The 27,086-nt window shown below is 47.8% G+C and overlaps 1 long non-coding RNA gene across 1 annotated transcript; it reads right to left on the bottom strand.

Annotated features, from left to right (window-relative positions):
* Positions 1–9,368: 9,368 nt before the first annotated feature.
* On the bottom strand, positions 9,369–10,483 carry LOC129343799 (uncharacterized). The gene is made up of 3 exons (XR_008598344.1): positions 10,223–10,483; positions 9,851–9,902; positions 9,369–9,493 (listed from the first exon to the last, which is right to left on the bottom strand). It is a non-coding gene; the product is annotated as an uncharacterized LOC129343799 (long non-coding RNA).
* Positions 10,484–27,086: the final 16,603 nt, after the last annotated feature.

Here is a 27,086-nt window from a genome sequence, read left to right as displayed (position 1 = left end):
TTGAGGTGGATTTTTTGTTCTGCCCACAAAAAAATCCGTTCCAAATGATCTATAAAGAGGATTAGAAGTGCATTATCCAACGTGTGCGGAATCACTCTGAAACAAAAAATCCACTTCCAAACGATAGCTAAAGTGCATTGAAAGTGCATTATCCAACATGTGTGGAATCAGCCAATGTCAGACTCCAACAATGATTCCATTAAAAACATAGTACTAAAATAGCATCATCATCAACATCATCATCATTATCCTTATTTATAGTCCACCTTTCTCACTAAGATTCAAAGCAGGTTACACAGTACTAGTGAAAATACAATATAATCAACAACTGGGACATTCACTGAGCAAAGTACAATAATGAACAACAGTTAGGACATTCAGTGAAACAATTTGAAAAACAAGCATAAAGCCGAGCACAGAGAAGAAATCTTTCTGAAACAAAGCACAACTAATTTACATGGCATATTTAGCAATGTGGAAACTCCCTAATAGGAACATGTCTAAGTCAGCAGACAGCACCCAACAGAGTAGCATATAGTCCCTGTCCCTACCAATATATCTCTCTTAGCTACTTCTTACGACACAGCCCTACACTTTCCTGAATAATTCAGTTTAGCAGGCCATTCCATAAGATGAGGGTTACCACAGAGAAAGCTCGTGTGTGGGCTGGGCAGCTGTTTATTTTGTCCAGCTGAAGGGTGGTATCTGGATAAGGCCATGTCCAGATGAGCGAAGCTGCTGTGGCAGAACATAGGAGGAGAAGCAGTCACACAGATATGAGGAGCCCAGACCATGAAGGGCTTTGAATGTGATAGTCATGATCCTGAATTGAGCCCAGTAACTAATGGGAAGCCAGTGGAGTGACTGCAGGATGGGATTGATAGGCACGCTCCATCTGTGACAAAACCAGCTGCAGAATTCTACACCAGCTGTAGTCTCTCAGTCAGCTTTGAGGGGAGACCTATGTAGAGTGCATTACAGTAGTCTAGTCCTGATGTTACTGTACCGTGAATACAGGTGGCCAGATCAGCCACGTCAAGAATAGGGGGCCATCTTACAAGCTATCACAACAACAACCACCACCAAGCATATTTGTCCCTCTGAAGAAGTCTTTCTAAACTTTCTAGAAATGACCCTCATAAAAGCCAACAATAGGGCTATTGGAGCTGCAATGAAAGACAGAGAGAAACACATGAGGATGAGTCATGGTTAAACATACTGCTCTAAGAAGATACTTACAGGTGGGTAGCTGTTTTGGTCTGCAGTTGAAGATCAAGATCCAAGTCCAATAGCCCCTTAAAGACCTACTAGATTTCCAAGGTATGAGCTTTTGAGAGTCAAAGCTCCCGTCAGACTTGGAAGCTCATACGTTGGAAGTCAAGTTGGTCTTCAAAGTGCTATTGGACCCTGCTGTCCATACTGTTCTAAGGAAGAGTATATTAATCAATCAAACACAATTACCATGCAGGCTCCAAGTCATAAAGGGGAGAGACAGAGTCTCTCTACACAAGCATCCCTGTGTAAGATGTCTTATGAAGGGAAACTCATAGACCTTTAGGTAAATGCTGGAAGGAGCAGATTTTAGGTGATTTTCAGTGCGATCCGAAGAACACTTTCCAGGGATTGAACCTCGTTCAATAGACCCAAGTAGTATTTTGAGTAAACTTGCTTAGGATTGCTTTCGTTGATTCCAGGGCTGTTTCCACACGGCTTACCTTGTTCCAGAAAACAGTGAAATCTCGCATGAAATCTCGCGAGAAGACGCTGTTATCGCACAAAATCATGCGATAACAGTGTCTTCTCGTGCGAGTTCACGCGATAACAGCATCTTCTCCTGCGATTTCATGCGAGATTTCTCTGTTTTCCAGAACAAGGTAAGCCTTGTGGAAACAGCCCAGGTATTTTGGAGGGCTACCTGGTTTCTTTTTTACCTCTCTCTGACTAATTTTAGACAGGTTTGCTCATCTGCCTCTTTACTGGTAAATTTTGGTGGGTTTGTTTTTGTACAGTCAGTATATATTTTACATTTTAAAACTGTTTATTTATTTTAATTATGATCCTCAGGAGCCATGTGGTGGATCTATGTGACCAAAAAGCAGGCTGAAATTATTTGAAATAAATACATAACATTAAATTGAAGTTCAGCAGCCGTAATAATGGGAGTTAAAAGAGAAATGATCCTTGGATGTTTTTGAATCTAATATAAATATGCATTAAAATATTACTTATTCAAAAGGATGGATGTCAGGCCACGTGAAAAGCAACCCTGTGTTGTTGGACATTCCTCCATCAGAGTATTTATTTACATTTATTTATTTATTTAGATTTCTATTCCACCCTCCCCACGAAGGGCTCAGGGCGGATTACAGCATATTAAAACACTTTCAAGTTAATTTATACAGTTAAAAGCATAATAGATTGATAAAAAATATAATATAATAATATATACTCACATATAAAAATATAAAAATGTATTTTTATATTATATTATATTATATTATATTATATTATATTATATTATATTATATTATATTATATTATATTATATTATATTATATTATATTATATTATATTATATTATATTATATTATATTATATTATATTATATGTACATGCTGCACTTCAATTTTATGGCCTGTCAGATACCATTAAGACAATATTTGCTTTTCTAGTTCATACTTCATCCGGTTAACAGGAGAGAAGGAAGTCCTTCTTATGTAGAGTCTAACAGCGCAATCCTATGGCCGGCCCCAACGCCGACGCGGCTGCACTGGTGGTGTGGCGGCGCCGCCGGGCCGGATCCTGTGCCAGCAAAGTGTGGCCGCAGCGGCGCCTGCAGCGGCGCAGAGATGCAATTTTGGAGAACCAGAAAGTGTTGTGGGCGGGTCTGATCCACGGCCGCCGCCAGGCGCAGCCAAAGGGCGCTGTTCCTGACAAGCGTGAGGGGGAGGGGCCAGGAAAGGCGCAGCCTATGGGCAGCACGCGATCCCGGCCAGGCCCCAGAGCAGCAGGCAAACCGCGCCCATGCTGGCAGACTGCCTCGGCTCGTGTGTCGGGCGGGGCTCACAGTCGGGAAGGAGAGGGGTGGGCGTAGTCTGAGAAGCCTTTCCCCCGTTTGCCCAATGTAGCACCAAGTCCCTGGCGGCCGCGTCCAGAGAGGTTGGCATGGGACTGGCAGGCGCCCTGCCATGAGGAATCCAGGGCAGCAGCCAGTCTCTGGCAGCAGGGGACAGCCCCCCAGTGGCGCCGAAGGGGAGGGCTGGCCTGAGGCCGCCACCAAGAGGCAGACACAGCGGGCCTGCCCCCTCGTCCCCATCCCAAGGCAAAGAACACAGACACCCATTGCACAGAAATCAGCCTTTATTATTATATCATCCCACCTCCCCCAGCAGACGTGAGGAAGGGGAGGCGTGTAGGAGAGCCGTCTGTGCAGCAAAACACCCCACCCCACCCCCAAGGCGGCAGCGGCGGTCACCGGCGAGGCCGGCGGCCGGACCCCCTTGGCCGTCCACGGGCCCGGCCTCTCGCACGCAACTGGGCCCGAGGGAGGGGTGCCTCTGGGGCGGGTGGAGCTGCTGCAGCGGGTGGGGCCGGAGGATCGAGGATGGCGACGAGCCGCCCGAGCAGGGCTTCGGCACGGACTTGAGAGGCACGGACCCCTTCCCCCACTTCCAGTACCGCAGCCATGAACTCCCGGCCGCGGTTGTTCGCCTCCTCCCATGCAGCGTGCACCTCTAGCCGCTCCCTCTCGATCGCCGCCCACATTGCGGCTAGTGTCGGGGGAAGCCGCTGGGCAGGGCGGGGGCCGCGAGCCCGTGCGCCTGGAAGGATCCCCTCCATGGGCCCCTCCCCCTCAGAGGCGGAGCCAGGTCCTTCCCGCACACGGCCCATGGCACCCGGGGGCGGGGGGGCTGGAGGGGATGGTGCTGCAGGCTGGGACAGCTCCTCGAGCGGCTCTGTCGATGAGGTGTCCTGAACCGGCGGAGTCCCAGGGCCACCTTCACCCTCCACCGACACAGGGAAGCCGAGCGACTGCAGGAGAGCCGCTCCGGCAGCAGAGGTCCTCCGGGAGGGTGGCAGCTCGCGCAGCTGGGCAATCACCTCCCCGCCTATCTCCAGGCGCATGGTCCCTGCTGGAGCGAGACATGGGTGGGAAGAGGCCCCAGGGAGGGAAGAGCAGCGGCCCAACATGGGCTGCCACAGGCCACCGAGCCGGGCCAAGCACACCCATTCCAACTGCGGCCGCAACCCCTCGTCTTGAGACCGGTCGGCGCCATGAGTGGCCTTGGATGTGTGGCCGAGGCCGGCGGCCGAGCCGGTCCCTGGCCCCACCAGCAGCAGGGCCACAGATACATACCGTGCTCCGGATCCATGCCCCCCGACGGGCCCGGTTGAGGCTCCTCGTCGCTGGCAGCAGGGGCTTGCTGTGGCGGTGGAAGGGCTGCCTGTTCCTGGGCCCCGCTCTCTGCCAGGGGGGGCACAGACTCCGTTGCCTCTGCCTCCTCCTGGCTTGGGTCTGGACCCTCAGGGGCCGTGCCTACTCACGGGAGAGGCCCTGTCACACATGTGCCACGATCCATACGTCCCCCCCCTCGCCTCCCTGAATCCACAAATACTAACCGGGCAGGACCTCAACGCCCAGGCCGCCCACCACCGCCTCCGGGATGACCGCTCGCATGACCGCCTCTGGGCCTGGGAGCCCCTCGTCAAGGGCCCGCTCATAAGGAACCCCCTGAGACATGAGGAGGCGCACTCGTTTGCGCGCGGGCCCGAAAGAATCATTCCAGCGCTTCATTGCCGAGTGAGCAGTGCGGGGCGCGTTGCCCACAGCCGAGACCCTGTCAGCTGCCATCTGCCAGAATGCCCGTCGTCGAGACCGGGACGAGGCGCCCCTGTGCGTGCTCAGGGCGACCTCCGCATTCTCCACCACGAGCCCAAAAAGCAGCACTCTCTCGGCCTCTGTCCAGTTTGCCTGGCGCTGGCTTCCGCCGCCACTAGTGCTCTCAGCAGACATGGGGGTAGTGCCCGCTGGAATGTCCGGTCCCCGAGATAAGTGGTGGGAACCAGCCACCTAGTCATGTGCTCACCCATCCCCTCGGCAAGATGGAGGAGGGCACAGGGGGTGCAGGACCGGGAAGGGTGGCTGGGACGGCCCATGCAGCGGACAGAGGACCTGCTCCTGAGCACCACTTGCAACGGGCCGCTGAGACCGGTAGGCCTGCTGCTGTGCGTGGGGGGGGGGGTTCAGGGTGCTGAAACTCAACCTGCGTTCCTTCCAGGCAGGACCTTGATCATCCCCGCCTGGTGCCCGCCACTGCCGCCGCGGCTCCCAGCCATCCGGACCAGCCACCTCCTGCCAGCCGTGTTTGTCCGAGCGGCCCTCAGGCGGCGCCGCCTCAGACGCCGCCGCTGGTTCCAGGCCAGGGTGCCATCCCTGCTCCTGGGCGACATGACTTGCCTGGACCGCTTCCGCCTGGACAGGGCAGCCATACAGGCTCTGTGCGAGGAGCTCGCGCCCGCCCTTCAGGGGCAAGCTGCGGCTCCCCGGGGCATCCCCGTCCTCCAGAGGGTCCTGCTGTCCCTCCGCTACCTTGCGACCGGCTCCTTCCAGGGAGTCATGGCTGAGGCCTTGGAGGTCTCCCAGTCATCCGCCAGCCGCTGCCTGCATGCCTTCCTGGATGCCCTAGTTGGTCGGATCCGCGAGCACATCCACTTTCCCACCTCGGAGGCAGAGTTGGCACCCATCCGGGCTGGCTTCTCCTCCTTTGCAGGCTTCCCCAATGTGATTGGAGCAGTCGACTGCACGCATGTGGCCATATGCGCTCCCAGAGAGGAGCCGCAGGTCTACAGGAATCGGCACCGGTTCTACAGTATCAATGTCCAGGCAGCCTGTGACCACCAGGGGATCTTCACGGACCTCGTTGCCAAGTTCCCGGGAAGCGTCCACGACGCACAGATCTTCACCACCTCCGGCCTGAACAGGCTCCTGTCATCATGGCCTGAGGGGAGAGGCTGGCTCCTAGGTCAGGAGTTGGTGGGGGAGCTGTGAGGGGACGGGGATGGGAAGGGAGATCCTAACTCCGCCTCCCCTTGCAGGTGACCGTGGCTATCCATTGCTGCCTTACCTCCTGACGCCATACCCTGCGGATGAGCCCGCCGACAGAGCCAACTACAACCAGGCCCACCGGCGCACGAGGATGGTGATCGAACGTGCTTTCGGTCAGCTGAAAATGCGCTTCAGATGCCTCCATCACACGGGCGGCCGTTGGCCATGCAGCCGTTCACCGTCGCCAAGCTCGTGGCTGCCTGTGTCATGCTGCACAATATTGCCGTGCGCCAGCAGCTCCCCTTGCCAGCCACAGAGGGCCCAGGCGAGGACCCCTGGCTGCCGCCCGCCGGTCGCCTTTCTCCTGACGCCCCGGCAGAGCCCCAGGAGCATGACCGAGCTGTGCGAGACAGGGTCGCGGAGCACCTGTGGCATGCTGCGCGCTGAGGGCCATGCCTGGCCATGGGGGGCTCGGCCGGCCAAACACTCGCCCTTTACGCCCCTATGGTGTCCCAGGCGGCCCCTCCGAGTCCCCGCTCCCTCAACCCCTGCATGTAGAGAGCATGGGAAAGCCGCCCCGGCCAGCAGCCACCGCCCCCCATGGACGGGCTGCACGGGAAAAGCGGTTAATGAACTTGGCTTTATTCCCAATCGATTCCAGGGCCGCATCAGGCGCCCAGAGAGCAGCTTGCCAACCCAGAACCCCGGCCTCAGCAGCCAGGAGGGTGAGGGCTAGGTAGCGCGTCGGAGCAGGGGGAGGCCAGCGACCCCGCCACGGCATCCCCGTTACAGAGCAGGGGCCCGGCTGGGGTCCAAGATGCCTGTGCCTGGGATGGCATATCGGCAGCTGCCCGGCCGTCTGCGGGGACGGGCTCCAGCTTCGGCCGCTTCCTGCCAGGCCCCTCCACTGGGTCACCCTCTGGGTCTTCAGCGGGTGGCGGGTAGCGGGGTGGAGACCAGGCGGTGAAGCCCCTCCCAAGTTCCTCCTCATCTGGCGAGGGGCTCCGGGCGGGCGCCGCTGTGGGGGCAAGAGGTGGGGGATGGGAGCGTCAGGGCCCCTGTGGGCTCTGGGGTTGTTGTCGCGGCCGCAGGCCGCCCCACCCCACATGCCCGTGCCCCTCCTGTTGGCGAGACTCACATGGTGCCACTGCCCGCGCCTGCTGGAATGCCCCGTGAACCTGGTCCATGGCAGCCATCCACCTGTCATTGATGGTCCCTGCAGAGGGGGGAGAGAGGGAGGGGGGGCACCCGTTGGTGGCAGCCCGGCATCTGCTGCAAGCACCTGCAACCTGCGCCTCGACGGAAGTGGCTGGGACGCCTCCGGGCCCTTATGGCCTGCCCTCTGTGGCAGCGGAGGAGGCTCCCTGGATGGCGCCGAGGACCCTGACTTACTGCGCGCAGGGCCCGCAGCCACCTCCTCTTCCAGGAGGTCATGCTCCACCTCGCACAGCGCCGTGTCTAGCCACGCTCGTATGAGGTGGGCCTCCTCCGCACGGCCAGGGAAGAGCTCCTCCAGGTAAACTGGCCGCGCAGTCATCGCACCCTCATCTGCCAGGAGGTCATTCCCGGCAGCCTTGGCAATGAGCTGGGCCCCGAGCCTGGCCGCCCACTGCTCCCGCCACCCGTCGCCCTCCATGCAGCCGGGACCGCTGTGGGTATAGTGTTTCTGTGCTGCCCACCGAACTACACCGCCCGCCGGCATGACCTTGGAGGGTCTGAGATGTAACAATTCCCTATCTTCTGTCTGGCAGCTGCATAGTTCATGGATAGGTTCAGCACAGCCCCCCCCGTCTCAGACCTGTGGGTTGGAGGGGAGGGGGCCGTGGTGGTTGGCTTCCTATGGCCCCAGGGCCCTCTTCCCTTGCGGGGATGCTGTGCTGCTCAAGTGCATCCTTGCGGGACGTGAACCCTTGGGCCTGGCTGTACGTTGCGCCGTGGGACTGGGAATAAAGCTCATCTACACATGGACCCGTGTCTGCCTGCGATACTTTGGTGAACTGCCAGCCATATCCTGCCCTGGCACCATGAGCACATGACCAGGCCCGCGGTGACAGCGCATCCCTTCCAAGGGGGGGGGCTTAGGATGCACAAGGACTGGCCAGGGGCCGCTCTGGCATGTCTTCCATATTGCCCTAACGCACCTGCCCTGCCTGGCATGCCGCCCTGAGCTGGGGCAGTCACGCAACCTGCCATCGGGGGGCCCTCCCGGGCCTGGGGTGGCCACCCAGCCTGCATGGCCCGGCCGGGGAAGGGGCACGCTGTGGCAGCCAGCCGGGAGGCCTCGGGCTCCCGCAGTTTAGCCACTTTGCGCAGCTGATGCGCTCTTCCACTGCCCCTGTGGGCGGGGCCAGCGGCCTTCCCTGCAGGATTGGCGGGGCTGGCAGCCTCGGAGTGGTTCCCCCCCCGGCAGGGCAACGCGAGTGGCCACAATTGCTGAACGCAGGAGACGGCGCCGAGCCAGGGCGGAGCCACGCGCAGCCTCGGACACACCCCACCCCTCCCAACAACCATGGCCTGTTGGCGTGGGAGGCTGGCAACTGCTCCACGGGATTGGATGCGAGGCAGGACGCCCTGGGGTGGAATGACCAATGGGGCTGCTGCAGACGCCCGAGGGGCTGGACCCACTCTGGGAGGCGACCGCTCATGGGACTGTGTTGCTGGGGCTGCGGCTGCGATGGGGGCGACCCTCCCCAGGCGCGCGAGACCTCCTGCCCGGGATATGGCATCCGCCTGCCACCACCCTGGATTCTCCATTGGTGGGGGCTAGGATTCCCGCAAGTGGACCGTTTCCCCTGCCATCTCCCGCTCCCTTGCAGCGGCAGCTCGCACCACCCTCTCCCTTGCTTATCGGGTGCCAGCTATTCTCCCCACCGGGGATTGATCCCCCTCCCCGCTCACATGCCCCGCCCCAACCCTCTACCTGGCCATAGATGCAGGGGAGTTAGCCATGTTAGCCTGTGGTAGCGAATTCAAAAAGGGTCCCATAGCACCTTTAAAACTATCCAATTTTATTGTGGCATAGGCTTCTGAGAATCAAGTTCTCTTCAGCAGATGGGTGGTACAGACACTGGTCAAATACAGAGGAGGAGGGGGGGAGGAGGAGGGAGGGGGCGGGGAGGCAAGACGGGGTGTGTCGGATACATTTGTGGCAATGTGCAGGTGGGGAGATGTGACGGGAGTGTTGGGGGAGGGGCGGAGGACGAAGTCAGACTCGCAGACACAGAAAACAGTTGTTGTACATCTCGTTTTATTGCACTGGAAAGAGCGGGCTTGCGTTTAGGCTGGCGAGGGAGCCGGAGCATTCCACACAGCCCTCCTTCCCGCTCGGAGGGGCGGGGCTGGGATGCAGGCCGCGGCGCGACGGTGCTTCCTGGGCTGCAGCCAACCGTCCGTCAGAGATGTTTGGGGAGGGCGGGGCGCGGGGGAGCAGCCATGCCCTGGACGTGCCTGTGGGGGAAAAAGACACGTGTGGGCTTTGCCTCGTTCCACTGGCAAGGCAAGCCCCACACTCCGCCATCCGGGGGGGGTTGCACATGGTCGAGGGCAGCAGCTGATGCATGACGGTCTGGTGAGGATGCACTCGGCCTTGGCAAGCCTTTACCTTTAAGGGAGAGAATGAGCTGGTCACAACAAACACCTGGCCACATGTGGTTTTCGAGGCGCCTGCCTCTGAGGCAGCCAGGGGCGGGCATGGTTGCCCCCCACCCCTGCTGGGCCTCACCCAAAGCGGCAAGTGAGCGGGTGGGTTCAGGTGAATGGGCGGTTTGCACTAATCTGCGGAATGCCCCCCCACCTCCTCCTTACCTGTCAGCGCTCTGTCGGTCATCACCAGGTGGGAGCGCAAGAGTCAGGGCACCTGCAAGGAAACGGGAGAGCATGCGGTTAATTTGCAAAGTGTCATTCCCTTCTGCCACGGAAGGGTTAGTTTGTTTGTGCTTAGTTAGAAGCAACTAGCATGCATCAGTTAGCTGTGGAGTCATTCTTTCTATCACGGTAGAAAGAGAGTTAGGCAGTTAGGCACCTCTTCCCCTTTATGCGAAGTTCCCCCAGTTTTTCGCAAAGTCCCCTGAGTGCATTCTGCGCCTGCCAATGTGAATGCCCTCAGCCCGTTTCGGTTTTCAAAGGGGCAATGCCACTCAGCAGACGGGCAGAGCCTCCGGCCGAGTGCTCACTTACCTGGGGGTTTGGGCGGTGCTGGCCGGATGTTTTGTAGGACGCGGTCGCAGGTGATTGGGTGCAGAGAGGGGGGCTCGTCCATGCCGGGCGCGCACGCTGATTGGTCCCCGGGATAGTTCTCATCCTATGCTCCTTCGGGCCATAGGGGCGGGGCGAGGCGCTCAGAGAGGGGGCTGATTTTTCGCCGTTCCATGGACGCCTATGGGCTACGCCTTCTTTTTCCGTGGCGTAGCTTTTTTGCGCCGCTGTGGGCGTTCCCGCTTCTGGAGGAGCTTAGGGAGCGGACTAACTCCGACCCCGCCTTGCTCCCCGCCCCCCCCTGCGTCGGCGTAGGGCTCTACGCCACTTCTGCGCCGCCGCCCGGGCGCCTGTGGCTTGCACCGGTGCTGGCCCGCCGGCGGGCCAGCGCCGCGTCTCAGCGCGGGCGGAAGGCCACTTACGCGGGCGTACGGGCTAGATGCGCCCTCGCAAGCCTTAGTTCGGTTCCTGTTCACTTTCCGTGCCCTTCTTAGGATTGGGCTGCCAATGGATATCATGGAGAGAAAATCTTTAGTATTGTGATACAATTCCTCCCAGTCCAAGGAAAGGCTCAATCTCCTTCACATGCCATTCCTGCTTGTTATAATGGTTGCCCTTGACTTTCCCGGGTCTTTGCTTAAAATAGAAGGCAGGCATCCTATAATTAAATTACAGAATATAAAAAAAAAATCTGCAAAGCAGGCAGAACTTGACCAGTAAAATCTCCTTGCAAGATGTTAGTCACCCGGAATAGAAAACACAAGGGGTGCTTTGATTTTTTTTTGTAAAGACGTTTCATCTTATAGATGTTGCCTACACCTCTGTCTCAGGAAACCAGGAACATAATTGTCACTTGATGACTGTGATAACAAGAGATGCTCTGAATCTGTGAATGAACCATCTTGGATATAACATCATGGACAGAACTTTCATTCTCACCTTGCGTTATCTCAAACATAAATGGAGCGGGCTAATATGTCCATTTGCTGGTCATTGAGTAAAGTAACAGAGGGCAGGATCGAATGATATGAAGGTATGTCATGAGGAGCAAGAGAGTAGATTAAAATCCAAACTAGATATACATGTACTATTCACCAGTAAATTTTGAAACTGATCTGTGTGCATACATGCTAGATTCAGGTGTTATATCCCTTGTGGGTATTTGGTACACACTTGCTCCTTGGTTTGATTTTTAATTTCTCATTCCTGTTGTTTCAGCTCTCAGCTCTTCACTTCAGTTTTGCTTTTCCTTCGTGCAAATCAAACCCATGATTATTTTCATGCCAGTTCATGTTTCCTTGCTTTGATTTTTCTCATAAAGCATATGCATTTTCCGACATTATTTATGTGCTGATGAATTGATATTATACATTATTTGTATATTATAGATGCATGAATATATATGCGGGCCACTCTCAAAGTCTGAAGTGGCATTTATATATGCATTTAGTAAATATATCAGACATAAATGATCATTGAACAATGTGCATATGCCAGAATCTATAAAACCAACAGGCAAAAGTAGAGAAGTGAGTCTGTTGGGAAAAAATTAAATAAAAACAAGTACAAAAGGAAACAAAATTTGTAATTCAGCAGTAGCTGAGGCCAGTGGCACCTTAGAGACCAACAGGATTTTCAGAGTATAAGCCTTTTTGAGTCAGAGCTCCCTTTTTTTGGATACAGACCTGTATCTGAAGAAGGGAGCTTGCTCTCTCGAAAGCTCATACCCTAATAAATTTGTTGGTCTCTAAGGTGCCACTGGACACACATCTTGCTGATCTACTGCAGTGCAGACCAACACCTGAAAATCTGTAACAGTCATCTCTGCTTGTTTCCCATTATGCAGAGCAACTTTGTATCATTCGATTCGACCCCAAATGGAGAGAAATAAAGTAACAGTACATAAATCTTGAGTATGGTCCCGTCGAAGTAGATAATACGTTTGAGAGGAAATTGAATGGCACATTCATGCAGTCATAGTTAGCCCTTCCCAAAATATATGATAGTTTGCCCTTTGACCAACTGACTGACTAAGCCCTCCAAACTGAAATACGGACTTAGGAAATTTGTCATATTGTGCCTGGAATCTTGAGGCAGAGTTTAGTAGAGTCAGAGCAGAACCACAAGTGACAAAAGGCACAGATTGGACACTTGTCTGCTTCCCTCAAGTTTTGATGGGAAATGTAGGCAGCTTGGTGGAATGTTGGACAAGTGACAGTTGAAAAGTCCATTAGACAGCAGTCAGAGAGCGAAGCTGCGAGACCAGGATGCCTACATTTCCCATCAAAACTTGAGGGAAGCAGACAAGTGTCCAATCTGTGCCTTTTGTCACTTGTGGTTCTGCTCTCAGCTTGTTGGTGCAGCCGCAACATTCTTGGACCGGAATTTCTAGACTGTTTTATTAGCATGGCTTGGAGGAGACAAATTCCAGCTGGAAACTGGCTGGAGATTGATTGCCTCAAGCAAGTCTCCTCCAGCAGCCCAGTGGTTTAACACTGTTAGCAGACATTGGCCAACAGCATTGCTAGCATTGGTAAACATTTTATCTGGACGCAGACAAAAGTCGTTCGAGGCGTCTTTAGTGTTTCAGGCAAGGCAGCTCCAATTTTGCTTTTTTAAAAAAGGATACCTTTATTCCACAACCACATCTCTTGTGGGGTTTTCCTCCTAAGCACATGGGAGATGTGCATATTTCAAAGGAACACATACACACACACTAGAAATTAGATATGGGCACCCCCCCCCCCGGAACTTGCTTTAGAGTTTGGCATAGGAAAACTGCTAGAAGATCAACAATTTGCTTGGCTTTTTGGATTCCATTTCTGACCTTTGAATGATTCAGAAAACTGAAGAACCCCACACAACATGCATGACTCTTGGTGGTGCTGGCAACTCATGGCCAGCCAGTAATTTAGCCAGCTGCAATGGAGAGGCGGGAAGCTTTTCTCTTTCTTTCTCCCCCTGCCTCAGTGCTACAGTACACTCTGTGACATGAAGTCCCAAGGGTGCCTAATATCTCAATGGCTCTATTTCTCAGAGTCCACTGAGCAAGCTGGGAAGTGGAGAAGACAAAAGGGGAAACTGCTGGAGACAGAGAACTTTTCTTTTATCCTCTTTTATCCACTTGTGGGCTACTCATACTGTTGGAAGAGGAGGACTCAGAGGCACTGTCTTTTCCCTCAGGTTTCAAAAGACAAACCAAAGAGTTAGAAAGACAGAGAGGTCAGAGCATCCTGTTTACTGTTTACTGCTCTAACTATCCCTTTGATATCTAGATTGCTATTCTCAGGACTTCCTCCTCATGACATCCTCCTTATCTCTCCTCTCTTCCTGGCTTTGTTGGAGGCACCATCTCTCTCCTTCTCTTCCCTCCATCTTGGAACCATGGATGCAGGACTTCTCCTAGCATCCATGCCCATGCTTAGACTAGATAGCTAGATAGATTCTCTCCTCCTTTCTTATCAGAGTATGGAGTTCCCACAATAAAGAACTCTTTTTTCCTTTCTAAGTATAAACAAGTGTATCCTTTGTTATTTTCTCTCCTGCACACACACCAGCCAGCAGAACCAGCTCGCACCACTTATAATCACACTTCCTCTGCTAAATGATAGACTCTGTTAGTGGCCCAAACATGGGATCCTTTAATTAGGTTGCTAGGGCCTATATATGATTTATTTATCATATACCATCAGCTTGGTTTGGGGAGGTGGACAGTCACAGGAGCAGTAGGAGGGAGGGGATGGCCAGAGAACAATTCAAGGCTTGTTGAAGGTGAGCATTACAAACTGCCATATCCTGAGTAGAGATGGGCATGAACTGAAATACGAACCAAAATTAAGCATGAACCAGGCCGGTTCGTGGTTTGCGAACCGCAGTTCGTCAGATCCCATTTCTGATGAACTGCCACAAACTATAGGCTGGTTTGTTTGGTTCGTTTTTTGGTTTGTGACTGTACACAGCCTGATGCCAATCAATCAGTTTCCTAGGCAATAGGGGATGGACTTCCTGCAGACCTTCTGCTGACCTAGAAGTGACCTTCTTCTGGCCCAGAAGTGATCTGCTGACCCGGAAGTGATGGTTTTCTGACCTGGATGTGACGTTTTTACAAACTAAATGAACCGGTTCGTGAACCAGGGGCAGGTTTGTGAAAGTTTGTGGTTTGTGGTTCATGAAATTTGACGAACCATGAACCACACAGTTCATTTTTTTCTGGTTCGTGCCCATCTCTAATCCTGAGCAGAGGAAAGATGAGTGTTGGGCAACATCTCAATAGGAAAACAAAATCAATCCTGGCTAATTCTGTGCAAGATGACATACCCTGAAATAAAGCTGAGCTTGAAGCATCATGGATGACCATTCTTTGAGGATAATTTAGGGGAGGTTATGGGGTGTAAAATGCCCCATTTCTCTGTAAGGAGGATCACTATAAGGAGGTGGAGCACAATCCTTGAGAATGTAAAACTGCAGAGTAAAGTTCAGAATGAAATCAGAGACACTGTCCGAGCTGAGTTCGTGCAATGCTCCATCTTAGACTGTTTCCTGCTGCTGTCGGAGTGGAAAGTTGGAAACATCCATATTATAAGCTGTTGATTGGTAGCGACACTAATAGTTCAGTCTAGCTTGATTTAATCAGAAACTAAGCGGGGCTGGTACTTGGGTGGGAAACCACCAAGAAAGACTAGGGCTGCTATGCAGAGGAACGCAATGGCAAAACCACATGTGCCTTAAAAAGCCCATGAGAGGGGGACTTCATGGAGTCGCAGTGAATTGATTGCCATTTGATGGCACACTTTACCTTAGGGTAGTGATTATCTTTGCTGACTTCCTTAGCCTGCCTCTTGCTCAAATCGTTTTGCACTTTGTTATGCTTGGCTTCGTTTTCTTCTCAGCAGCACATACGTTTTGGACATACAGTGTCTTCTTTTTTTATGCAAAGCTAGAAGGAATAGATTTTTCTTTTTGTGAGTTCTACCAATGCTGAGAATTTTTCACATCGCTCTCTCTCGCAGTACTAACAAGCGCTGTGTACTTTGATTCCGTCCCTCCTCTAATTACATTCTGCCCTCAGGCAGGCTTTTATACCCAGTAAATCTTCTGTCAGATTGTAGAAACCTTTGCAATAATAGATTGTAATGAAGATTAAGCTGACAGATACATAACTGATTTATTTTAGATTACTGTACAGTGGGAAAAAATGTTTTTTGAACAGTTGACACTGTATAATGAGAAATGTCACATGGCTGTGTCCTCACAGCAGCGTCTGAAGTAGAAAATGAATCAGTTAAAGCTTGGACATTCTTAGAGGGCACTGTACATTTTTTATTATAGCGCGTCAAAGAAAATAGTCTTCTTTTGGAAGACACACATAGGATATAGCAGGGGTGTGCATTTTTAAAGAACTTGGCTTTGTTTTCTTTTCTTGATTCAGTGTAGATCCGTTCATTATCAAATCAGTGTGCTTTACTTATTCAAGCAACTTTATACTTATCAGAAGAGCTATTCAATATGTATGTATGTATGTGCTGTCAAGATGCAATTGACTTATGAAGACCCCAGCAAGGGGCTTTCCAGCAATGTGAGAAGCAGAGGTGGTTTGCCGTTGCCTTCCTCTGTGGAGTCTTCCTTGGTGGTACCCCATTTCCAAGTATCAACCCTGCCTAGCATCTGAGCTGCCTTCCCTCCTGCCATCCAATAAACACCGTGTAAATCAGGAAAAGCATATGTCTGCCAAACCTAGTGAAGTTGCCTTATAACAAGTCACACCATTGGTCCACCAAGGTCCATACTGTCTATTCTGATTGGCCAGTGCTTCAGTCACAGAAAAGTCTTTACCTACTGAATCAAACTCTGTAACTGAAGACTGTAAGGGTTCCATCAAGCGTCTTCTGCATGCAAAGAATGCGCTCTACCACTGAGCTATGGCCTCCTTTCCAAAGCTTGGAGATGTCTTAGAGATAGGTCAGTCATGTGGTGAGTGTGCTTCCACAGTACATTTGCTGCTATGGTTATGTAGAGGATGTACTCCTAGGCTGGTTTGACTCTAGGCAGTTTTGTGTAGTGGCAGGATTCTACTCTGAAGAACTGGGTTTGATTTCCCACTTCTCTGCTTGAAGCCAGCTGGGTGACCTTGGGTCAGTCACAGCTCTCTCAGAGCTCTCTCAGCCCCACCCACCTCACAGGGTGATTATCATGGGGATAATAATAACACACTTTGTAAATGGCTCTGAGTGGGTGTTAAGTTGTCCTGAAGGGTGGCATATAAATTGAATGTTGAGGTGGTGATGGTGGTGGTGGTGGTTAGTCACAAGAATAAAAAAAAGTCACATTTCCCTTATGGGCTGTTTACTGGGGGGAAAAAGAGTTATGTAAAACAAATCTTATTTTTAAAATACAGAAAGAGGCCGAGAGTTGTGTAGTGGATGAATATGTGTTTGATTGTGAGCCAGAGTAGTGAAGTGATTTGAGTGTTGGACTAGGTTCTGAGAGGTACAGGTTCAAACCCTCACTCTGCCATGGGAATTTGTTGGGTGACCTCAGGGCAATCACCTGCTCTCAGCATCACCTAACTCACAGGGTGATTGTAGTCAGAATAAAATTGAGAACAGGAGAACAATGTTGTAAGTAGCTTTGGATCCTCACTGGGGAGAAAAGCAGAGTATAAACATATAAATAATGATTTCTCACAGAAGTACTTTCTCTAGTTTAATGAATTCCCAGATCATCAGAAGTCCATACAGATGACTGATGCACTCATACATACTGAAGATTTCATGGAATGCTCGGTAGGCTTTTCATTTTCCCAACCACAATACTGAACAAATAATTTCTTTGTAGTTAGTAGGGCTTAACAGCTCAGTAACTGATGTCTTGACACTCGACTAAATTGTGTTTTTGGTTTATCTTGGATAAGAATTTATGATTACCAAGGTTTCCAGGAAATCCGTACAGTCTAACAAGGTACTTCCTACTAGGATTGCCAACTCCTGGTTGGAAAAGTCCTGGAGGGTGGGATTTAGGAAGTGGAGGAACCTCAGTGGGGTATAATGCCATAGAGTTAGGGGTTGCTGTCCCCCTGGTGGGGGCAAGGGATCCTCAGCTCCCAGATTCCTCCCCCTGCTGCCACTCACCTGGCCCACAGGAGAAAATGTGCAGGAACGAGCTTCCTGTGGCATGTTCCTGGCACGGCACGATGACGGCACTCTCAGGAGTGATGTCATTGTGCAGACCCTGGGATGTGTAATGACATCATTCCCAGAAGTGATGTCATGAAGCAAGAACATACCAATGGTAAGTGCCAGTTCCCCCCATTTTCACCGGGAAGGTAAGGGGATCTGGCAACCCTACATAGAGTCTACCCTCCAAAGTGGCCATTTCCTCCATGAGAACTGGTCTCTGTTGTCTGGGGATTGTTTGTAATTCTGGGAGATCTCCAGGCCCTACCTGGAGGCTGGCAATATTACTTTCTGCATATAAATATTGATGGCAATAAAAAATGCATTTGGAAATGGCACCCTTAAGTAATCAAATTTTTGCCACGTTTGTTAGCAGAGGAGGAAAAAAAATCGATCTCAGGTATGATGCAAGTGAAGAATCTACAGCAAACTCACACAAATTATTTATATTTATTATTCAAGACTTCCAAATTGTCAATTAACCTCCTCAGTCTGTCCAATTGCTTTCTCCCCACACCCTGTTTGCAGGTAAGAAAAACCAGAAGTGAATATTTATGGAAAATCAGAAAAGATCATCCACTAGGCCTGCACAACTTATGAATGCAGGGTTCAGCAATCTTTTTTAAAAATTTTCTGAATGTCGTATGGCGCAGGTCATATGCAGTTTACTACTGTTTTCAGTGCATTCATTTTTCTCATGTTTCCCCCCTATCTTTTACATTACTGATGTGAATGTGTGTGTTATTGATTCAACATTGCAAAAAAGCAGTCTTGAAATGATTGGTAGATATGACTGAACCAAAATTATTTTTCTATAGTGTTTTACAGACACACTGAAGTGCATGTGTGAATCAGTAAAACACCACATACATCAAGGTTGCTTTTTTGCAGTGCTTTTAAAATGCATACATCTACACTAATAATCTAGAAAGGTGGGAGGGGGAAAGAGGCAAAAGGAACTGATCGCTGTGGCAAACTGCACATATTCCAGTTACAGGATTTTATAAGTTCTTCAAAATTAAACCTGAATTAAGAAGGGGTGGGACACAGTACAGAAAAATATTAAAGGAAGAAAACTGGCAATTTATCTATCTCTTCTCTTAAAGCATAGCATCAATTCAAAAAAGCAAACCTGCCCCTTAAATGACCTTCTGTAATATTCCCTCTCCAAAACAACTTTCTACCTTGAAGATTATAGAATGAGATAGCAAAATGGGGGCAGGGGGGACAACTGAAAAAAGAAATGAGTGAGATTTAACAATCACACGGTCTCATTTCAGCTGAGCCCAACATTCAATTTCTTCCGTAAATGGAAAATTGGCAGTTGAAGCTCACATTTGAAATAGCTCAGGATGGTTATCGAGATCCTAAGCTAAAGCCAACAAGCTTAAGCCACAAGCTGGAACCACTTTAGGAGAATAGTTTGTGTAAGCTGATAGAGAAAGAATGGGGGGGGGGGGATATTGCAGCAAGCTTTCAAGCGGAGGAATGAATTGAAGAATAGAGGTCTGAGAATGTGGAGTCAATTGCCGCACACCATGCTTGAAAGTTCGTCCCAGGGCTTCAGTCCCTTCAACCTTCTCCTCCGTGGGGGCTGCTGCATATTTTCCTTCTCCCCTTTTAGTGTTTTTTTTCACCCAAAAGGTCTGCTGATCTGCTACATTTAAATATAAATCAAAGGAGAAATGCTGTCTTTGTTTTTTTAAAGGCTACTTACACAGCTTGACCCCTGCAATATAAGAGGTTAGGAGACGTATGTTTCAAGAAGGGACTGGCAGTGAACTAATTATCTGGCAATGGTGGTCTCTGCAGAATAGCTCTTTCGATTCAATTACTCAGTACAACGTGTCACTGGAAGAGACCACTTAATTCTTAAATAACATTCTAATTTAAGAGAATCGGTAATATTTTTTTTAAAAAAATATTATCTACAGGGCTAGTGCGTTGTCTGTAATTTTGCTGAGACTCCACTAAAACAATATTGAAGACAGTTCTGTTCATTTGGAGGAAAGGAAAGGGCTGGTTCTTTTCCTTTCCTCAACTCCTTCCCCACCTTCTGGGTTGTTGCCATCCAAGCGGGGCACTGATTCATCATTGCAAAAAGAAAATCAGTCTTGACATGACTAGAGATATGACCATATCAAGATTCTTATTGTGTGGTATTAGACTCTAATTTTGTTGATACACTGCTGGATATTGGAAAAAAAACTGAAGACTGAATCGTACAAATATAAGAAAGGAAGGGAACAGCATTGAAAGTAGGCCAAACAATAGTACTATATTTCCAACTCCTTGGTGAGGGGTTGGACAACAAGATGAAATGGAGGAAAAGTGAACATGCACCCAGTTAGAAATGCGATCTTGACAGTAATTTTGAACATATGGAGTGAACAGTTATTGTTTATGCCAGGATCCTCAAGGTGGTGTCTAGAGATGGGCACAAACTGAAATATGAACCAAAGTTTGTGACGAACCAGGCCGGTTTGTGGTTCATGAACCAGCGGTTTGTCAGGGCCCATTTCTGATGAGCCGCCATGAACTTTAGGCTGGTTGGTTTGGTTCATTTTTTGGTTCGTCACTGCAGACAGCCTGGTGCCAATCAGTCCGTTTTCTAGGCAACAGGGGATGGACTTCTTGCAGACCTTCTGCTGACCTGAAAGTGATGATTTGCTGACCTGAATGTGACGTTTTCACGAACCAAACGAACTTGTTCATGAACCGGGACAAGTTTGTGAAAGTTTGTGGTTCATGGTTCATGAAATGTGATGAACCACAAACCGCACAGTTTGGGTTTTTTCCAGTTTGTGCCTATCTCTAGTGGTGTCCATGGTGCCCACCAAGACAGTTCTTAGTGCCCACTTTCTTCTTCCACAAAACCCTTTCCCCCAAAGCAAAGAGCCAACCCTGGCTTTTCACTACCTCTTTGGAATACCTCAAATCCATTAACTGCAAAAGTCTGGGACACAGCTGCCTGCTGTTCTACCAATGAGCTGCCTAGCTGTTCTACCAATGAGCCACTGTCTCTGAACCCTGATAGAAGAACAGCTTGTCAATTTGTTATTCACAATCAGACCCCACCTTCCATGTGTTAGGAGGTGAGCCATACTTATACTCTTGGGCTACATGAAGGAAGGGTGGGATTTAAAAAATATTCATCCATTTTGCCCCAGGCATTCCATTTTATATATCTGTGGACTTTAACAGGTAGCTGTCCCAAGTTCAAGCACTTTAAGACAAGCCAGTTGTCTCAAGTGCATACGCTTTGCTAAGATGAAACTGATCCCCTGTTGTGGAGCTCTCCCTTGTCCATGATCATGTTGAAAAAAGATGATAATATCAAGAACAAACTGCATGCACCATCAGAATATTGAGTGCGTGGAGCACCTGGTTTCTCAGTCTTGCTGTTAGCTGCATGGTAGATGGCAGGGGAATGCACTTATTCCTCCAACACAGAAAGTTTGCCCTGGCCTCAGCAAGTGTATGCACCTGTGCTTTTAATTTCTTAATAGATCAACAGCAAACACTGGTTTGGATAGACATTCTTTTTGTTAAGTACCCACAGTGAAAATGTTACTTATAGTGTAATCCTAAAATGCTCTGTTTAGGACCATGCTGTTATAGATTTATGTTTTTGTTTGTGGTAATGCTTGCACAATGTTCATATGTGCTCCTCTAAGACTAATTGAGATGGTTGCTCTGGTGAATGACCGATTTAGGTTTGACAGTGTGCTTCTGTGCCAGAACTAGGGTGGATGTTCACTTTTGATCCCCAAATTCCCATTTTGATTTTGCTTCTCCCTTGAGTGAAATGAATCTGTTACTCTTTATTCTTTTTTTATTTAACAGAAGACACACTAACAATACATAAACAAGTTTTTATATATATATAATCTTATAAATATATATATATTTAAAAAACCCCTAAATTACACTACAGGTTGAGTTCCAATTTTCTCCGCAACAAATATGTATCATTTCTAGAGTCTCTCTTAAACAGGGTTAATCATAAAAGCCCTCTTTTTTCTATTGTTCATGTTTCTTAATCCATAAATCCAGATATAATCAAATCCTTATTATCCATTTCATGTAAAAAGTCTATAAACAGTTTCTATTCAGTCAAGAAGTTAACTAGCATCCTTTCTCTAATCAATGAAGTAAGTTTTACAATTGACGCAAACTCCAAAACTTTTATCCACCATTCCTCCACTGTTGGGAATATGGAGATTTTCTACTTTTGTGCATAAAGTACTCTTGCTGCTGTAATAAAGTATAAAAGTAATAGTTTCAAAGCTTTTTTCCAACTGGCTGTCCATTATTCCTAACAGAAAAGTCTGTGGTTTCAACTGAATTTTAATCTTCAAAATCATCTGAATCAGTCATCAGTCCTGTCACTCTTTATTTTTGTGTCATATTCATTTTTTACAAATTTCCAGGAGAACACCCATTGGAACTTGGTTGTTTTACTCTGCATATTTTTGTTCAATGATCAGTATGGAATATTCTTCTGGAAATGGAACTTTTCTCGGAGGGCCAAACTACAAGTGACAAATGACACTTGAACAGCAAGTGTATTTCTCCCTGTTCACTTGCCCTCCACTCGATCCACTTGCCGTTCAAGTGTCATTCGTCACTTGTAGCTTGGCCCTCAGTTCTTTGATTTCTGCCTTCCCCCACCTTTTTCTTGTGTCCCATTTCTATTCATAATTATAAACTCATGGGCAGGATTTATTCATTTAACTCAATTACTGTGGAGTACTTTGTCTTGATACATTAACAGCAATGGTGGCAATCTTTTTATATATTATGCATCCACCATAATACGGAGCCTAAAGTTCTTCCTGTCATTTTTATGAACTAAAATGGAGAGAGGGGGGAAAGAGAAGGCTTTCAGGATATCAAAGATTTTACGGAATGGTCGATAGGCTTTTCATTTGCCCGCCCACAGCAGGTAAACCTCCACCTTCAGTCCCAATCCCTCTCACCCTTGAGAAACTGAGGAGTGGAAGAAAAAATTCACAGGAAATTGTCTCCGCAGTGATTGTCTAGGAACTTTCCCATGTCTCTATTATCTTTATCATAGAGATTGGGGGGAATTGATAGAGTGCCAAACTCTACCCTCCCCAGGCCCCACTGTCAAAATCTCCCAGCATTTGCGAATACCATGCTGGCAATTCCATACCTTTGTTTGCATCTACTTTCATAGCCTGAAAACAAGGTGAGGAAGTTGGCATTGGGATGCGTTTACATTCCAACTTGGTACTAATAATATTAATGAAACAGGCAAGGCAACATTATTCTGTTTGTTCCATTTAGAAGTACTAAAAGTGCTTGGCTTTCAAAGGAAATGTGAAAAAAAAAGATTTGAGAGTAAACATTACAGATGCTAATGAAATTGAGGGCGTGATCTAGGCCAAATTAAGCACTTTTAAAAAGTCCCATTGATTGTATTGGAAAAAGTTAAGTATGTCCTAAATCTTTCCATTGAAATTACTGGTGTTTAACATTGGCTGGATCATGTCGTTAGTGTTATATATGTCCCTTTCTACTCTATCACAGTTCGTCTGAGAGGAAAAGGCATTTAAAATCCTTTAACAGTGCCACATAGCTACTTTCCCCTTTTCCTCCCATTAATGGGAGAAAATGTATTTTACTCCAGGCAATATCTCCTGGAGAGTTTTTTCTAGTGCTGTAGAAGCATGTTTAGTAATAACAGTACCAGCAGTAATGATAGTACTAACAGTGCAATCCTAAACAGAGTTACACTTTTGCATATCCCATTGACTTTAGTGGGCTTAGAAGGGCATAAGTCCACTTAGAATGGCTCTGTAAATATTGGAAAATAGTTTTTGGTAAAGTTTCACAAACTAACTGGATCCAATCTGTAGCTGGAACTCATAAACATTTGGGAGGGATTATTTAAAAGATAGAGTTCAGCAGAATGATTTAGAATTGATTCTGAATGGTTCGTATAGCTGCTAAAATAGAAATACCACCCCTCCACCCCAATGGAAGCAATCAGAATTGCTATCTCTATATGATTAGTTTAGGGGAATCTGAAATGTAGCATACCTGATTAGATTGCCTATACTTTCCTGAAGGTAGTCCCAGGGGTCAATAAGTGTTGGGAACAATAGTATTGTAACAAAAACAGCTATAATGTTGTAGAAATGGAGTAAAAAGGGCATGAAAATGCAGTAATGATGGACAAGGAACAACAGCAGTGAAAATAGGTGAAAAAGGGGGTATATTCATAATCTCAAAGTTGGTCAAAATGAGATTATTGACTGTGGATGGTGGGACTGTAGATTGGATGTGGTTCCTAAAACTCCTTGAAGTAAAGGCACATCAGAACTGGTTGTTGTCTTTTAAGAACAATAAGAAGAATCCAAAAACTAGGGTTGCTAGCACTGTGCTAGGAGTGTTTTGGGACAGGAGATAGGGAGCCTTGAAGGGGAAGGGGAGCATCACTTAAATTGCACCTGGAAGTGGCATGGTGCTATAGGAATTCCCTAGAGTCTTTACCATAGAGATTGTGGGAATTCCTAGAATGTCATGGATGCCACAACATCACTGTTGGGTGTCCATTTAGAAGTGACATCATGACGCTGATGCCATTATCCTCTCCCTTTTCTCCCACCACTCAATCAAGTGAGCACTGGGGCTAGAGCACAGGGGCAGGAGGTTGCTGACCACAGGCAGGCAATCAGTAAGCCTTCTTGAAGTAAAAGATCTGTGTAATCCTGTATTCCTACAGTCACCACATTTATCACATTTTTATCCCACCCTTCTTCCCCTTCTTTGCATCCTTTCAACAATCCCATGAGGTAGGTTAGGCCGAGATATTCACAGAGACTTCTTGTTTCTCTTCCTCACAGAATTGTGAACAACATTTTGAACACCACAGTGTGAGACAGACAGAGCTGTCTGCCTCCTCCAGTTCAACCGATGTAGACATACATTTGTTTTATTTTGTGATGTGCTCTTTTGATTATACTTTATTTAAATGTTTCTTGGTAATAAGGGAATGTTTTTATTGTCATGATACTAACATCTTGGTTAGTATCTTAGAGCTGAAATATGAATACATAGATTATTAAAAAGAGGATATCAAAGTCAATAAATATTTGGGCATTCAATATTGTGCAGTAATAATTAGGCTTTTTATTTTGAAGGTAAAAGAGAGCAGAAGTGCAGTCAGAATGTCCAAGAAAACTCTGGTAGCCGTATGAAGAACTTCTGAAGCTCAGGGCCAAGCCACACGTGACGAATGGCACTTGAACGGCAAGTGTATTCCTCCCTGTTCACTTGCCCTCCACTCAATCCACTTGCCGTCCAAGTGTCATTCGTCACTTGTAGCTTGGCCCTCAGTGAAAAACCTTCTATTTGTCAGGGTGGGTATTCTAGTCAGTGGGCAGGTGGAATTAGAAACCAACTCCACCTGTCTGTTGAACTGATTGGCAGCTCTTCTCAGGCGTTTGATATTCTTTGCTCCAGTTTAGACATTTCAGCCTTCTTCTATTATTTACTTCCTCTAGGAAAAAAAAGTCAGGCTAAACTGTGTAAAATGGCTACTTTGCTCACAAACGGTTTGCCAGGCTACAAGAATAAATTTTCAGTAACTGCACTGTAACTGGCAAGAAGTCCAAAATCCTTTTTTCCCTTTTGTACTTCTCCACCAACTAGACTTCTTTGGCTGTTACTTTATGCTCAGGGTTCTGCTTAAACTATAAGTGGGCTTCAAACTTGCTACTCTTATTAGGAAGAGAAGGTAAGGAATAAACCAGAGAAAGGGCCTGATGTAGGATTGCTAGGGACCTCCACGACCTTGTGAATTCACATTTTATCCATGAGGAGGAAAGGAGATGGACATGTAGAAGCCATACAGGTACTTTGAAATGCCCTGAAGTACCTGAAAGGCCTGTTCCCCCACTTTCCCACTGACCAGCAAGGTAAGTGGTGATGGGGGGCAGGGGGTGGGAGCAGGGGATCCCCTGTCCCCACTAGGGGACCTGACAGTCTTACATTATATCCTGCTGAGATCCCTCCCCCTTTCCAATCTCCTCTCTCCCCAGGCTGCACCATCAAATCTCCAGGAATTTCCCAGCCTGGAGTTGGCAACCCTAGGACCTGCTTGTTCCATCGTATGATACTAAATCTCATGTAGCATATATTTTTTAGAACCATCTGAACTGAATGCTCTGCAAATAATATTCAAAGTATAGCGATAGGGCATTTATTTTGGAGTAACGATCGAGGAAAGCGGATTCTTTATTCCTCAATTTCTTGGCTGGAACCCAATTGATATCTGGCAATGTCATTTCTACCTCAGTAATTTCTCCTGATGAGTTTCTCTCATACATTTATGATCTTCTGAATGAAAAATTGCTTCCTGCAATCTATTATAAAATTGGCTTTTTTTGGAAGAGGGGAAAAAAACTTTCTGCGCATGCCTCTCTGTTCTATTATCTTTACAGAGCACAAAACACTACTTTGACTTGGTATTATCTTTTCCATTTAAATTTTATATGATTCTCTTTAATTATGCCATCACTCCATTCTTTGAATTTACATGAAATGGTGGGCAGGATGGAAGTGTTTAATTATTTTTATTCAGGGAGGGAATGCAAGAGGGGAAGAGGATAAGAATTAAACTGCTTCCTGGTGAATCATACATGCATTATTTAGCAATTGAAAAATGGCAACTGGTATGCTGAAGTCATATGCAAACACACAAGGAGGGTATTTTCCCAAAAAACTCACAGAGGAAATAAAGGGTACAGTAATTTGGATGCATAGTCAGATAAACAGAAGCATATTGTATGATGCCATGCAGCGGTGGCTTGAGAGTTGATTTATTGGTAAGAATCACCTTCCAGAGATAAGCAAATATTTCCTATTTCATTTTTTTAAAAAAAATAACCATTTCTCTCCCCCATCCCCGCCTGCCCCAATAGTTTATGTCCTTAGCTTTTGGCTGTGGAATATGTAGATTCGTTTGTTTTCCTATTGTGGGTTTTTGCTGCTCCATTTATGCTGTATTTGTACGTTAAAAGTACATCAGTGCTGGTATAATGCATCTATAATGTTTAATGCTGATTTATCAATGCACGAAACAATGTACAAAACAGGAACGTGGGTACCGGAAAACAATGTAAAAATAAAGCACCAGGGATTTGCTAAAGGAGAAGCAAACTTGATACCAGGGGTTTTGGAGTCAACAACAGCAGGGATATGAATTTCTAAATCATCCCTTCCATCTGATGCTGAAGTATCAACTGGGAAGGGAAGGCTGTCATTACCAATAACCATTGGAGGTAATGGTGAATTTAGAAGGTTCTCAGTCAGAGCCATGTCAGTGACTAAGTATTTCTTAGGCTGGAAAAGATGTAATAAAGAATTTCAAAATACAAAATACTAAAGATCAGATCCCAATCAGGGTGAAGCTTGAGGTATCTGATGATCATTAATTATATTATCCAGAATGACCAATAATTCCTCTATAAATTGATTCACAGCATTCCTCTAACTTTCCAAAAGATGCTGTCATCTCTCTCAGGGAACAGTATTTTCTGTGCAATGGTCATAATTTAGTACAGAGATGGAATAAGAGGTACTTTTTAAAATTTGGTTTTTATGGAACTTTGAATGCCGAAAACAAAATTATTGTCAAGGTC

Source organism: Eublepharis macularius, chromosome 16 (assembly GCF_028583425.1).
Source record: "Eublepharis macularius isolate TG4126 chromosome 16, MPM_Emac_v1.0, whole genome shotgun sequence".
In the NCBI taxonomy this organism is placed as follows: Eukaryota; Metazoa; Chordata; class Lepidosauria; order Squamata; family Eublepharidae; genus Eublepharis; species Eublepharis macularius.
The sequence above is the reverse complement of the archived record's forward strand: the minus strand, read 5'-3'. Positions and strand labels throughout refer to the sequence as shown.